Genomic DNA, 14,414 nt, shown 5'->3' with positions numbered 1-14,414 from the left:
CTCTTTAACCAACCCTTGAGCATTGTCACTTCTTATTCCCCTCTGTCCGAAAGCATTTGCATGAAAGAGAGGATTTGGTTTGGGAAATATGATCATATATAGGCTACTAGGACAAAATAGAAATGTGTCTATAATCTGATATTGCTCTAAATAGTTTATATTCTGGTAGTTTAATACCTACATGTTTCATTATTATGGAATACATTGATTTGTCAGGGATTCCCCCGTAATTGGGCCACCATCATCATCAGAACCATAAGCAGAGTTTTGAATTTGAGGTGACAGAACAGTAGATTTGCTTTCGCATCAGGTGACTGGCTAGCTGGCAAGTAACAAGTAGTCCTATTCATAAACTAGCAATAAACAACTGACATCGAATAAGATATTGCCACTAGGTACACGCACTAGACGCAGCTACATTTTAATTGTCAGTATTTCGTCACCACCTTCCCACCATGGAGCATTTTACATGATTGTTGGATAGTTTTTTTTGCTAATTGCTTTGTGAAAAGTTTTTTTGCTCTGGGATTTTATGAAAAGTTTGAGTAATAATGTATCTTCAAATCATAGTCTCTTCATAACAGATTCATGTCAGTATTTATCTTAGTGTCATCTGTTTTTTTATGTTGAACTTCCACTGCTTTACCCTAAGGCTTGGTAAGAGGCATTGAAGATATCCCTCCAGTTTTTAATAATGGGTTGGACAGCCCTTAAAATTTGACCCTTCTGAAACAGAATAACATCTTTTCCACCACCACAGGATGTGTCTTCAGAAATGGTTGTTTAAGGAATGACAAGCTACTCACTGCATCAGTTAGGGTTAAATAACTTGTTGGCAGCTGAAAAATAATCATCCATACAGTAATTATCCAATGGAAGGTCTTTGATTGCTTAGTTAAATTCAGGTGGTGATTCAGTGTCTCATGTCTGTTCCCACCTGTGTCTAGATTCTGTAAATAGTTCATTTGTTTGTTTAAAGGAAAATTCATTCAAATCCTTGTGGTTACTCCCACACACTGCAGCATCTGGCTACAAGCTGATATATGCGTTAAATTACTGTAGGTAGGTTAGATTTTATGAGACGATAAGTAACTACTACTAAAGCTTTGATGCATATGCTTGACTTCACTCTGTTATCAGCTAGAGCAAATTAGCAGCACTGTAAATTCTGCACTTTTCAAAATATATGTGACATCCAGTCACCTAGGAAGAATGTGTAAATGCACTCGACATGACATTTAATACTCCACGAATGGAGTCATAATATACAGCAATGAGCATCCTTTGAAAACAAATTTTCCAACACACTTAGATCATCACATATACCGCACATCTGACTCCTGCTTAAAAGGTTTCAAAGGTTATATGCAAAAGGATCTGACAGGCTGACAAAAGTCAGGTTCCCACTGGATCAGCACATCTTACCCAAATTTTTGTTTGCGTTAAAATTCAAAATGTCTTGAGAAGCAAGTGGCTTCTCTAAATTATCTCCATACATCCACAGTGGCATAAATTCCTACCTTCTGTATTTGTACACAGCTCTATCTGTAAGCGTCTCCCCCCTGAGAATGTCTTAAGTCCTGATATTTATTCTCCAATGAGATAATTAGAGGAGGAAGAGCTGGAGGCAACCATATGGACCCAACTGCTGCTCAGCTCGGTCCATTATTTAAATAAAGACCCTGTTAGACACCACCAGTAGGCTCTCTCTCCATGTTTTGGCATGAGCACATATGTGGGATTCATGACAGTGAATCAGTGGTCATAAATAACAAAGTGACAGTTACATTTGCAAAATGCCCATAGTGCAATTAGTTCTTTTTGGCATAATTTTCATTTCATGGTGAGGACACAATAAAACAGGATATTGTTGCATCAGTAGGAGTCACACTGCCTTGCTGAATTGAATATTTCTCCAGTTAAAAAGATGACATCACACAGCAAGAGACCAGAGTTGAATAACAATGACATGCAATACTGGTGCAAGCGAGCACAGTCACCTTTGTTAGAAATGTCACGAACAGACAGATGAAACTGACTGAAAGAAAGCAAAAAGGTTGCAAATTTGCCCTTAATCCAGTTTCTCCTTTAGTCGTTAACCCTTAAGTATGTTCAGAAATCAGAGATTTTTTTTTTTTGCTTTTTGCTTCAATCATGCAAACAGCTAATTTTAGCAGATGTGAAGACATTCAAATTCCAACATTCATGCAGCTTTGTGACATTATCATTAGTTCTTTAACAATTGCATCATAACAGTGGAGACATTAAAACAGCATGGCTGCTCTTTTGTGTCGTTTGAATCCAGAAGACAAGAGAACGATCAACATGAAAAAGAAGAAAATTCATATGGCCCCAGGGATGCTTTGCAATGCTAAAATATGCATGGGAAGCTGTGATTATTATGCCAGTGTCTCTCTATGGAAACTAATAGTGTGAGATTATTTGGTTTTACGTCTTGCATCCCGAGTTGCATTTTCTAAGTGTAATTCTGTGACTGTGACAGAATAACAAAATGACTTTATTAAGGAAAGAGGGAGGGAAAGGGAGATTTCTTTGTCATGAAATGTTAAACATAACAAATCTTATAGTTGCCAGTGTGGCGTCTTTGTAAAGTTATGTAGTAGAGCTGCAAGAAACTCAAGATGCTGAATGTAGTAGCAGGAAATGCTGGAGGTCAGAGAAAAGCAAAGTGTGATGCAAGAGAAGTGGAAAAAGAGGGCAGGAGTGAAATGATATGCAGGAGGTAATTATAGAGTCTGAAGTGAATAGATGAATGAGCCAACTGCCTCCCAATCCCCAAATGAATGAGGGGCCCTACAGCTGGACACCAGGCCTTTGGGCTGAAATGTATCCACTCTTTTTCTGGCTGCTGATTGTACAAATTGTTCCTGCGCTGGTCTATCTACACATGCTGTCTTTTCAGATAAAGCCAAGCCAGGGGGGCCGGGGTGGCGTGCTGTGTTGGGAGGCTTGATTATGCTGAGTGGCAAACTGAAAGTGACGCTCCAGCAGACTGATCACTGTTGGACCTGTATGTGTTATGTGTTTGCCGTCCAAAAGCCAAGCATGACCGACAGAACTGCTTCCTTGTTGACTGGCTACACTCGAAACACCCCTCTGAATTGACTGAGCTCTCTGTGGGGAGCTGGAGGTGATAAGAAGGGAAATGGGTGGAGGGAGCACTGAGGAGGAACAGAGGGTAGTGTTCAATATACATGATATAAACATGACATCGTCCCTTCACTTATTTTCATTGCCACCTGTTCGATGTCCGGCCTTTCCCGTGCAGTGAGCGACGTTAAATACAGACTGCTGTCAACTTCCCTAACTCTGCCATTTGTCAGATTGCTTCTGTCATTGTTTTCCTTCCCTCTGCCGGATCACTGCTGTGTTTGTGGACGAGTCTTCTGCGGCGCAGAACAGCGTGCAGCATGTATCGCCTATCTGGCTCTCTGCACTACTGTTCGTGATTTGTAGCCGTCACACAGAACCCTGATTGCCAATAATGATGAGCTGGCGAAGAGAGGCAGAGGGAAAGATGAGGTGGTGATTGCTGCCGCTCTTTGTGAGTCGATAATGGAGAATATATGTCATGTGCCATTATGTATCTTACTGTGTGCCTGTAACCCATATGCTAATTAATGCTGATGAATGCCTCATTATGTTGATTTATAACAGGGCTACAACAGTGCTGTTGACTGTGGAAAAGGAAGGTGGGTCTGAAAGACACAGTGTTTGTGTTAGTCTCTGTAAGTCACTGTGTTCAGGGCGGCTCGGTGAAGATTTGTTTTGATGTTAAAATCTACATCTTAAAAGTTAGGTTGACTGTAAATAACGTTATTGCCAGCCAAATTTTAAAACCATAGCTTTGATTTTCTACTTCCCAGTTGTGGTTGGGCAGATAATTTATTATAGCGAACATTTATCCACCCACATTTGTTTATCACAGCCCAATTATCTTCATGTGGTCATTCATTTGAAAATGGTACATTTAAAACTGTTTTTGTGGCTCCAGTGATATTCAAATATGACAGTAAGCTGCTGTGAACCTCTGCATTTACAAGCTGTGTTGTCAAATGAACATTTAATGAAGGTTGTTGTTATGCTATTAGTTGTAAACACAACACTGCCATAATATATTTTATAAAGTTTACATGGCAAACTGTTGCTTATATTTACACGTCCAGCAGACATGTACATACATTTTTTTCCTTAGTTATGTTTCTGGCAGCCTGATGAATGTAAGCCCAGCGTTCACTCTCCTTTTAGTACAATCTAGGTCTCCATCAACTCCTGAGGGAAACGAGCCAGTGACAGTGTCTAGACTGAACCAAAATAATAACATCGTGGTTATGAAACCAAAAGTAAAACTCATCATGTCATGCGATGGGAGCATCTCACTTCACATTACAGATAATCATTTGATTCATTGTTAATGTAAACAAAAATGTGTCTCTGTGGTTTTTCACAGCAATAACATACAGTGTGACTGTAACACCTAAATTTCCATACATGCTAAAACTCAACAAGTGTGTTGCTATTCTGTAAGAAAAGTGTAAGACTCGAGTCTGATCTCGCTCCTGTCTTAGCACCAAGCTTTCATTGCTCAAGAGATTGGCTAAAATCCAGCTCCCGGCCCTGTGGACCGTGACAGACACGTTTACAGCTGCCTTTCTACCTGAACTGTCCTCTTTAGGGTTTATTGTAACAGTCATGGCCTGTGCATTTCAAGCTGCCGCGAGATGTGGGGGGAGAAGAAGGTCCCACTCCTTTTTTTTTTTTTTGTGACCTGGCACCTTTTTAAACTATAAGATGATGCCTATGCCAGTGCTGACAGGGCTATAAAAGCCCAGCCTCTTTTGCTTTTGATTACAATAAAACCAGGCCTCGGGGTGCAGCCTTTGATCGTAACATCGCCTCTGTCCCCACGGTTTTTGTTTGAAATTGTGTCTGCAGCAATAAACAGAGATGTGCCAGTTTTAAAGTTTGTCAAAAATGGCCGTAGTGGACAGAGTAAATTAGAAAGAGCCTTTGATGGACTGTAGAGCATCCAACTTTGGGAAAATGTTATTGTTTCAGTGTGGCTGCCATTTTAATTAAGCCTAATTAACATGTGATAACTAAATCAAAATGAGAAGAAACCTCTCACATTGTTTCCTTTCCAGTGACACACAGTTTGTTTCCAGGACGTTCCAGCTGAATATACTGCAGTTATTTATGTGCAGGGTGTGATTTTCTTTGATCACACTTTCTGTCAGCCAACAAGACAGAATGGGGAGAACTGTCATCACTTTTGAGGAAGAGCTGCCAGTAGAGGCACAGTCAAGAGGTTGTTCCACAGGAGTGTTCTCAATATGGAGTAGACGCACGTTGCCATTTTAGTGCCATGAGAACAGATGTGAACAACCCCCTTTCTGAGTGAATTTAACAAAACATGAAATGCCTACTACTGTATTGCTTATCTACAACATGATTTGTGGTCTGTGACATGGTGTTTTACATCATTAAAATGTTAAACATGAAGGTTTCTAATCTTAGAAACAGTAGTTTTATCAAAACAATCTTAACCCAAAATGTAATATTATTATTAATAATTTTACTTGTTTAGTGATTGTGAGCGTTGTCGTGCCATTTAACTACTGCAACAAACTACAAATGCTAAGATGTTTCCATTATTCAATATTTTCCATGAGTGTGGGCGTTTCAGGCCTTATGACCTACATTTATAATACATTATTTAAACTAAAGTTAAAGTAAAAAGCAAAAAACAAACAACAATACTGAATATGAGTGCTGGCTTTTATCAATATCCCCTATTTTAAATCCTTTAAGCACATCCCTGCTTTGTATTACACTCACACCCATCCTGGGAACATCATTAAACATCAAGCTAAACCTTCTCTGCTCCCTGTCATCCACCAGGTCATTCGGAGAGCATCTGATTGGTGGTTCTGTTTGTTATAGACTGAGAAAAGCCTCGCTCGCAGCCCCGTGTCTCCTCCCCTCGCAGCTTCATTCATTATAGATCACCTGCCCCCACCTGCTCGGCTTCATTACTCCCCCACTTCTCTGGTCTGCTGACTCTTCTTTTTCTACGGCGCTTCACACCGCCTTAAACCCCACTAGCATCACCCACCCTTTGTCTGCCTCCCCTCCCTCCTTGCATCCTTCACTCTCACTTTCTACCCCCATCCTGCCTTCTCGTTTTCACCATTAGGTAATTTAACCCTTCGTGCAGATAGTCATTCGAAGTGATGGAGAATGACTGAGTGCAGTTTGTTGATTACCTTCTAGTGCTTGTGTCAGTTGTTTGTGGGTCACTGAGCTGCAGAGTTCGAATCGCACCAGTCATGACCCCCCCATTTATCAGATACGCATTTACACACAAAATGCTTGTGACATCAGCCCAACGCTATTTGTTCTTACTCCTCGTCTTTGTTGATTACAAAACTATCCTTGGAATTTACAAAGCCAATAATTGAATTTAAAAAAAAACTCTGCACAATTATTGGAAAAAGATATAAAGAAATCATTTTCTTACTTGTAAATGCTCAGCGATGTGGTACATATTCAGAGGTATAATTTAACCACAAGAAAAACAAAGTAGTTGACCTATTCTGAAGTTTAATTACTCATTTTTCACATTTTTCACTGCGCTGGGTTTCTTCCTGATCCGCTTTTATTGCTTATGTCATTGACCTTCGTTGGCACTCAGCACAAAAACCGGCACAATCCTTTTCTGGTGCAAGGTTGTGTGTATGTGCTTTTATGTAGAGTAATAACAAAGTTTTAAAATTGTTCAATGTCTCAATATGTTGACAGGAAACTAAAGTATGTGCAGACTCAAAGCTTTACACACACGTGCATTATGTGTCCATTCATGTATCCAGCTGATTTTGTGATTTCCTGACTTTTCCTTTAGGACCACCGTGAGAATTACATTTTTGGTCTTGCTAACGGACAGTTCCAACCACTGACCCTACTCTTAGTGAGTTACCTGCTATAATTCCTGAGTTACAGCACTGCGTAAACGTTTTTTAGTTCCCGACTTCGTTAAACAATGCTGATGGTCAGAAACATTTTCTGTGATAGTTTCAAATTCAGAAGTTCTAAAAGGTTTTGAGCTGTGAGGTACAAAATAATACATATACATACACACTAAGCATTCTGTAGAGTTGAATTTGATCCCTTTAATCTGAAGGGATACTTTATGTGTCTGTGTGTTTATCTGCTGAGGTGGAGAGGAGACTTTTATTTTGAAAGGAAAAATGTTAAAATTAGCTAATTAAAGCATTAGACCTGCTACTCATCGCCATGTTGTTCTTATTGTGGGGTCAATATTAGTACATCTCACAGCTGCTAGCGTGATTGTAGACTCTTGTTATTATGAACTTAATACAAGAATAGATACAGTGTATAGCATACAGCAAAGGAAGGCAGATCATTTGAGATCAGACAACAAATGTGAATATAGAGCTGCAGAGGTCTGCTTTGGCGTCTGCATGTCTGTTGACCTTTCCGTTAATCTTCTTTTATTTACAGGCATAAAACAAGTGGGTTAGTCTCCTAACAAATATGTCTTAGTTCACTCTAAATGAATTGCGTGACTTTGTTCCCACACGTTCAAGACGCTTGCCCACCTACTGGATCTTTAGATATTTTCAGCTCAGTGAGAATATGAAATGCTTTATTGTGATTAAAGCGAACGAACGTGCAGCTCCTCCTCTCAAATGAGGAGGCAGCAGAAGACATTTTATTCAAAAATGCTGTCAGGGACAAACATTTTGCCGCTTTGCCTAATTATTCTGCTGGGTTTCAGGGGTGGCTGGACAGTGTTTCGAAAAGCCAGTTCACCAAGAATTAATTTCGCTCATGCTTTGCCTAATTAAGGTATTAACAAAATGTAACAAAATCTAGCCAGAGGACTGCTCCCAGCAGCACATTTCTTTGCAGCTCCAGTTACACATCAAATATTATTTAATCCAAGTATAATATAGTGGCTACACAAGATAAACACATTTACTCAGAGCTATAAAGCCCAGGGATCGATATAAGCTGCTTCTTTGTTTACCCTCTTGTTTGTAGTTTGATTGCCTTCGGGTCATTCTGAGAAGTGGAGAAGTAGAAGAAGCAGAGAGGTAGAGAGTAATAAAGAAGCGGAGAATGAGAAAGCACTGTCTCAGTAGCCTTCATCATCACCCCCACCCTCCTCAGCATCAAAAGGTGTTGCCCTTTTTGACAAGTCTGAATGTAAAGAGATCTGGTAATTTAGCTTAGGGTTTGTGGCGCTGCAGTCCTTTTTTTGTGTGTGTGAAACCCACTGGACAGAGTGTCTGGCTTCAGCCTTTAATGCTGAGGACAGTCTCAAGCAGGCAGCCAACATTAGTCTGAGTGTAACTCTCAAAGTGCTACTTTGAATACGATGAGGGCTTCATGTGTCCTCACAGCACAGCAATTATATCATCAATGATCCGTCTGAAAACTGGGCTAAATGCTTTTTTAAAAGTCTCTTTTTCACATACACTTTAATCAAAGTGATGCCCGCAGCACTACCATACAGTATAGAAAACACATGTAAGAGTATTCTTCCCATGTGTGTGCACGCTAACTGAGTAAAATAGCTAAAAAGGCTCTTTATAGGGAATGTTATTCACTGTGACGTGCAGGACAACGAAAAAGATAATGGGTTTCTTCATTTATTCATGATAGTTTTATTAAGAGGTAATCTCCCTTTTCTTTTTTACTCATCACTTTTGCACCTGGGAGCTGCCAAGTCCAACCACCGTCTGACCTACGGGGGCCTCTCTTGAGGGCACAGCAGTGATGTTGATGAGGGACAATTTTTGCTTTTTCACGTCTCCACTACTCCACTAACAGGCAGCTTTTCTGCCACATGCTCACTTCTCTATGCTTAAAGCCACCACTGCCTTAAAGTGGCCTCATGGCCACAGTTACTGAATAACTTCAGCATGTTTTTAACTATAACAGGCTTGACTAATGTCTCTTTTCTGCTTTAACAAAGCTCTGAATAAACTGCAGACCATACAATATGAAGCATTGTAAGTGCTGACTGTGGCCAGAAGAACAGAATACATTACACCTGTTATAAAGTCTGTTTTATTCACTTTTATTTTTTATAATATACTTTAAGATACTGCTCATTTTAAATAAGGAGACCGTCACCCAAATAGTTAACAGTTGTGCTTATAAGCTCTTCATTATTTTGCCTTTTAATCGTTCTGTGGGTCAAGACATATACTTTTGCTGAAGTAGGCTTTAGTGCTATGCTATGTCTTTACTGCTTGAATAAGCAGCCAGGTGACCTGAGGGCATCACAATCTCCAGGCACCTTCACACAGTTTACTTAGTGAAGTACAAGTCATCAGCATTGCATTTATATTATGGTATACATCACATGAGGTCAGCAATAAGTACGTCCTGACTTCCACTCCATTATTATGTATAAAGCTAAAGACACACATTCGTGTTTTTATATATTAAAAGTAAACATACTTATTTCAGGTCACAAACTCGTAGCTTTCCAGACAACTTACAGTGAGTTGTTGTACTGTATGTCAACAGTGGTATATCACTTATTTGTTTTCTTAGTTATGTTATGTGGTTGTCAAACAAATGTTTTAGCAGTGCAGTACCGGGCTGTACACCAGTATGTACATGACACAATATGTAAACTAATTAAGTAAGTCATTATAGAAAGCACTGTACACAGACAGCAGATGCTGGGTTTGTATGATGTGTTTATAACATGACTTCTCATAGAAGATTTGACTTTCAAAAGTTTCCTTTTACAGTCTATACGTACCCAACAAGAGACCTCTTACTCTATGCAGCTTTCATTACAGGTGTGACTATGGTTTGTCTTGGCTTCTTTTCAGTGTTGAGTTGTGGAGCTAAACCACATCAGAACCATGGATAGCTCCTTTAGATCCCCGGTTCCAGCAGTGAATCAGAGGATCCACTGATGCACTACTTTTCAGTGACCTTCACTACAACAACCCCCCTACTCGAGTAATAAGAAGTACACCGCCGGCTTATGGCAGAACAACTCTCTACCTATAGAAGAAAAGTGTTAAACCAACAAAAAAAATAAATAAATAAATAACACAAACAGCCAGAGCTCTGCTTAAATTATACAACTCAGCTGAACAAAGCGGCAGTCTCCCTGCATGGCGTCTCATGGGGGATCATTATTCCTTGTATATGCTTAATATGCAGTGGGTCTCTCACACTGACTGTAAATGTAAACCTGGAACCACTTGTGCAAGCTCTTTTAAAAGACTGTAGGCACCACTCCCCAAATGCGCTTTCATTTTTTGTTTTTTTACAAGGGTCATAATCAACAATCATGGTCATGCAAAGATTACAATTACCTGGAAGGCAAGTGCGCTCTGCTGCATGTTTTCCTAATGTTTAATCAGGTGAAAAATGTTGATTCAACGTTTGCTGCTCAGAGCTGCCAACTATACATCCTAGGCAATTTGTGCATTAGGCATTAGGCTAATCGAGTTTGACAGCCTAAGATTGCCCACTTCAAGTAAGTCTCAGGTCGAGGTCACTGCGAGTGTGCCAAACAAGGCACTTGTATTCCTAAATGTATTCATTACAGCGCTCAGACGGATGTAAAGCTGGATTACGGGGCCCACCGTGTGGCACAGGCGCCAAATGATTGTAAGCAACCCTCCTCCCTGCCTGACTCAGAACTTACACCAGGGGATGAGGACTGAGAGCTGTGTGGGAGAGGGAGTCCCACGTCAGATCGTTCATCAGCATCGGCCAGAAATTCTCTTCTCTCCTATGAATGAAGTTTTTTGGTGTTTGAATGTGTGGATGCACGAACTTCTGGTCTTTACGTCAAGCTCAGGACCAAAAGCGCCTCCTCCCTCCTCCTCCTCCTCCTCCTCCTCCTCTTCTTCTCCCTCCTCCTCCTCCTCCTCGGCACGCATCCCCCCTCTGCCCCTCTCCTGCTATTTGAATAGAGAGCCTGCGGAGCACTCTTTTGTTCAGTAGCGCTCAGCTGCTGGAGAGGTGAGCACCACTCTGGCAGGCGCTCATCCACTCGTCGCGGCTACTGCTTCGGCTCGTCTCCGGAAGACGCGCGGGCACTGCTCGACACAGGAGACACGCCGCAGCCCCCCCTCCCAAAAAAAAAAAAACCCACAGTCCCCTCGGTCTCTCCCTCTCGACTCAACAACCACAACTGGTCCGTTTTCTCCCACACTTGCGGGGCTTTTACGCGTCGTTGGATGGTTCAGCTCCCTGTCTGTGCCGTACCACCTGCACCGTATCACAACGACTCCTGTAAGGCTGCAGCATCGCTCTACATTCCTGTGGACCATCCGAAAGGTGAGGGCGAGTTGGGCTTAGCTTTTTTTTTTTTTTTTTTTTACCCTTTGGATGTCTAGATGCATTCAGTTTGCACGTAGAAAGGGTGTTACGCAGATTTTGTTCATTCTAGTCAGTGATGAATTGGAGATAAGGATGACAACGTTGTTCCAAGACAAAGATCTGGGGTTAGATGTGAATTACAGGTGCGCTATACTACAAAAGTATGTAGAAATCCTCAGAGCATTAAAAACAGTGCATTTAAAATGGAATAGCTGATTTTCAGTAGCCTAACATCTGCGCATCCGAGATGTTGGAAACAGTTTAATAAGAGACATCAGTGTCTTTACCCGTGTTACTGAAGACATTCTACCACCTGATGTGGAGAAACCAGGGTGGCTTGCTGTTATTAATCTGCTGTCTTGCCACACTGAAGTGTTTTTTCTGGACAATTGCATGGTGCCATGATAGCTGGGTTATACTGCATCCTAATAAGAAAGCATCATGCCCTCTTGTTGGGGTTCCTGGTTATGTAGAGAAACCCAATCAGCTGTTGGAACATCACTCCACCACCTGCAGTGAGAAAGCTAATTTCTCCTCTGGAAGCCTTCAGGTGAGGCAGACAGGGACAGAGGGAGCTGTTGGATTGGGTGAACGTCGATAGGCAGGGAACCCAGGGCTGTCAGCGCTGTCAGCGAACCAAAGAGGGGGCAACCTGAGACATTATCTTGGATGGCACTTAAACTCCACCAAATGGGGCTCTCGGTTTATTTCTGGAGGAAACTTTGCCGCCGTGCAGCAGCACCTCTAGGCTACACACTGATCAAAGAGGAGGAGGGCCAGAGTGCAGCCGAATATGGGTTTTAGTGGAATATTTGCCAGTGAAGGATGTTTTTAAGGATGGAAAATGTCAGATAGAGAATGGCAGCAAGAGTAGGAGTAGAGTTGCTCATGACCCCCTGGGAAATTAAACTGATTTTAACCAGCAGTTTGCAAAACAGTTCTCTCTCTCTCTCTCTCTCTCTCTCTCTCTCTCCCTCACTGTTGGACTCTTATTCTTTTTAGCTCTCACTAAATGTGTGGGTACATGTGGCAGCACACACTCAGTTGTTCAGTTTTCAGTGCTTGTCAGAACTGATCATGCACTCTTTTTCTCTGACGCGTGAGTCCGTATCCGTGTGTTATGCTGTACTCTCAGTGCACAGGGCCACACTGACTGGCTTCGGTGGAGCCAGTACTGAAGACATGCTGGGTGTTGGATAAGTGGCTACTGTTTCGCAGCTGATGCAGAGAACACAAAACACCCAGCTTCATTTTCATTCTGTGGCTGACTGGAAATAAAATGTTCCCTTCTCACTGGTTGAGCAGCCATATGTGGGGCTTTTGTGGGTGGTGTGTGTGTGTGTGTGTGTTTGTGTGTGTGTGGTCCTGTGTGTGTTCGTTGGTCACGTCGTATGGACAGCATCTGCTCCTGTTGCACTAATAGAATCTGGCTCCACATTTAACCGCTCTTTAAGTCCTTCTGCTGCCTTCTGCTTCTTTCTGCACCCTCATGTATATTGCAGAAGATCGCTGTGTTTGTCTTTCGCACGCCGCCTCACTCCGTTTGGACTCTGTCACTCTTGCGCTGCATCACAGGAGATTAACAGCATTGTTCTCTAGAAGAGGTGTTTCTTTTGTGGGATTGCCAGTTCGCTGCCCCCATTTTCACGTTTTCTTTGTGATGAGGCATCACAATGGATGAACAATATTCCTTTAGAGGGAGGCTCAGTGCTTCTCAGTGGCCGTGCTCCAACTGCGGTCAAGGCCAAAAGCAGGTCAGGAGCGTTGTCATCATACCTTTGAATTATGGAAGAAAAAGAAAGCAAAGGAATGAAAATACGAGTGGGGGGGGGGAGTTAACAGACTGGGAGAATTTTGCAGCATTATCTGCTCTTTGCAAGAGGTTGCTTTGTCACATATTTCAATAATGTGTCTTTTCTGGCTGGCTGCGCTCAGCTTAGAGCAGACACTTGTAGCGGAAGACTTGAATGGGCGAGAATTCAATTTTGCACTTGAGCAGTGTCCAAGCAAGTGAATGGGAACCATGAATTTTTACAGAGATTTTTTTGCAAATGTAAGACATTAATATTCCTACAGTGAACCCCTCTGTTACGCTTAAAGCAAACAAAGCTGCCCTGGCACAGGATGAAACAAGAGAACAGCCAATCAACTGCACAGTGAGGAGGATGTCTGGGCCTGAGTTAGGCTGTTTGACTGGTGAAAGCCTCCAGCAAGAAATCCTATAGATGGAAGCGTTTGATGGTATGACTAAATGTCATCTGGGGCTAATAAACATCTTTGATCCTTGTAATTTTACAGTGGAAAAAATATATTTAAAAGGGTGTTTGTGCGTGTTTTCCTCAAAGTTCAAAACTAAACCAAATGGGTGTAGCCTGTTGGCTGTGATGGTGAAATGGATAGGAGTGATGCTGGATTCCTGCAGAGTGAGGCTAATTTACAGACATACAGACAACCCTGATCCAGTTAAGCAGTGAAAACACTCACAGCTGCCTACCACACACATTCAATTCTTGTATTGTATAAATGATCCTGAGAGTGTGTGTGTGTGTGTGTGTGTGTGTGTGTGTGTGTGTGTGTGTGTGTGTGTGTGTGTGTGTGTGTGTGTGTGTGCGTGTGTGTGTGCCTTCCTTTGTCAATTCAGCTTCTGTTTTTGTGTGTATCAGCAGAGCCTGTGAGCACCTATGCTTGCACAAATGACCATAAATCATATTTTAGGCTTTGTTCCACCTGGCACCTCTGTTCCCCCAGTCACAAGGTTGTTTCGTCAGCGTAATCAAGGCTTGTACGTTTGCTCACCGGAGGACGTCAGTCTGCTTGATCGACAGCTCCGTGTCTTCCCACTCTACGTCTCCTCAAACCTGGCACCGCCGAGCAGATGTATCAGAGCCTAAGTTGGGCTGCTAGATTGCCTTGGCTGATAATATAATAGTCTGTCATTGGCCATATTGAACTAACACTTGGAGCCAAGCAAATGAGCAGCGCAGCTGGGCTATCGTGGCCAGTGGCAG

At 41.9% G+C, this 14,414-nt stretch overlaps 1 protein-coding gene across 3 annotated transcripts in view; it reads left to right on the top strand.

The window, feature by feature from the left end:
- The window catches only part of ncanb (neurocan b), a 133,268-nt gene that overhangs the window by 6,771 nt on the left and 112,083 nt on the right, over positions 1-14,414 (top strand). Inside the window, exon 1 of one of the 3 annotated variants that reach the window (XM_026343285.1) lies at positions 11,235-11,364. The exons of the other annotated variants lie outside the window; for them this stretch is intronic. The gene's annotated coding sequence lies outside the window, so the exon portion shown is untranslated. Of the gene's footprint in view, positions 1-11,234; positions 11,365-14,414 lie in introns of those variants that run through there. 3 annotated transcript variants of the gene reach the window in all.

This window comes from Anabas testudineus, chromosome 4, assembly GCF_900324465.2.
Source record: "Anabas testudineus chromosome 4, fAnaTes1.2, whole genome shotgun sequence".
NCBI classification, from domain to species: Eukaryota; Metazoa; Chordata; class Actinopteri; order Anabantiformes; family Anabantidae; genus Anabas; species Anabas testudineus.
The sequence above is the reverse complement of the archived record's forward strand: the minus strand, read 5'-3'. Positions and strand labels throughout refer to the sequence as shown.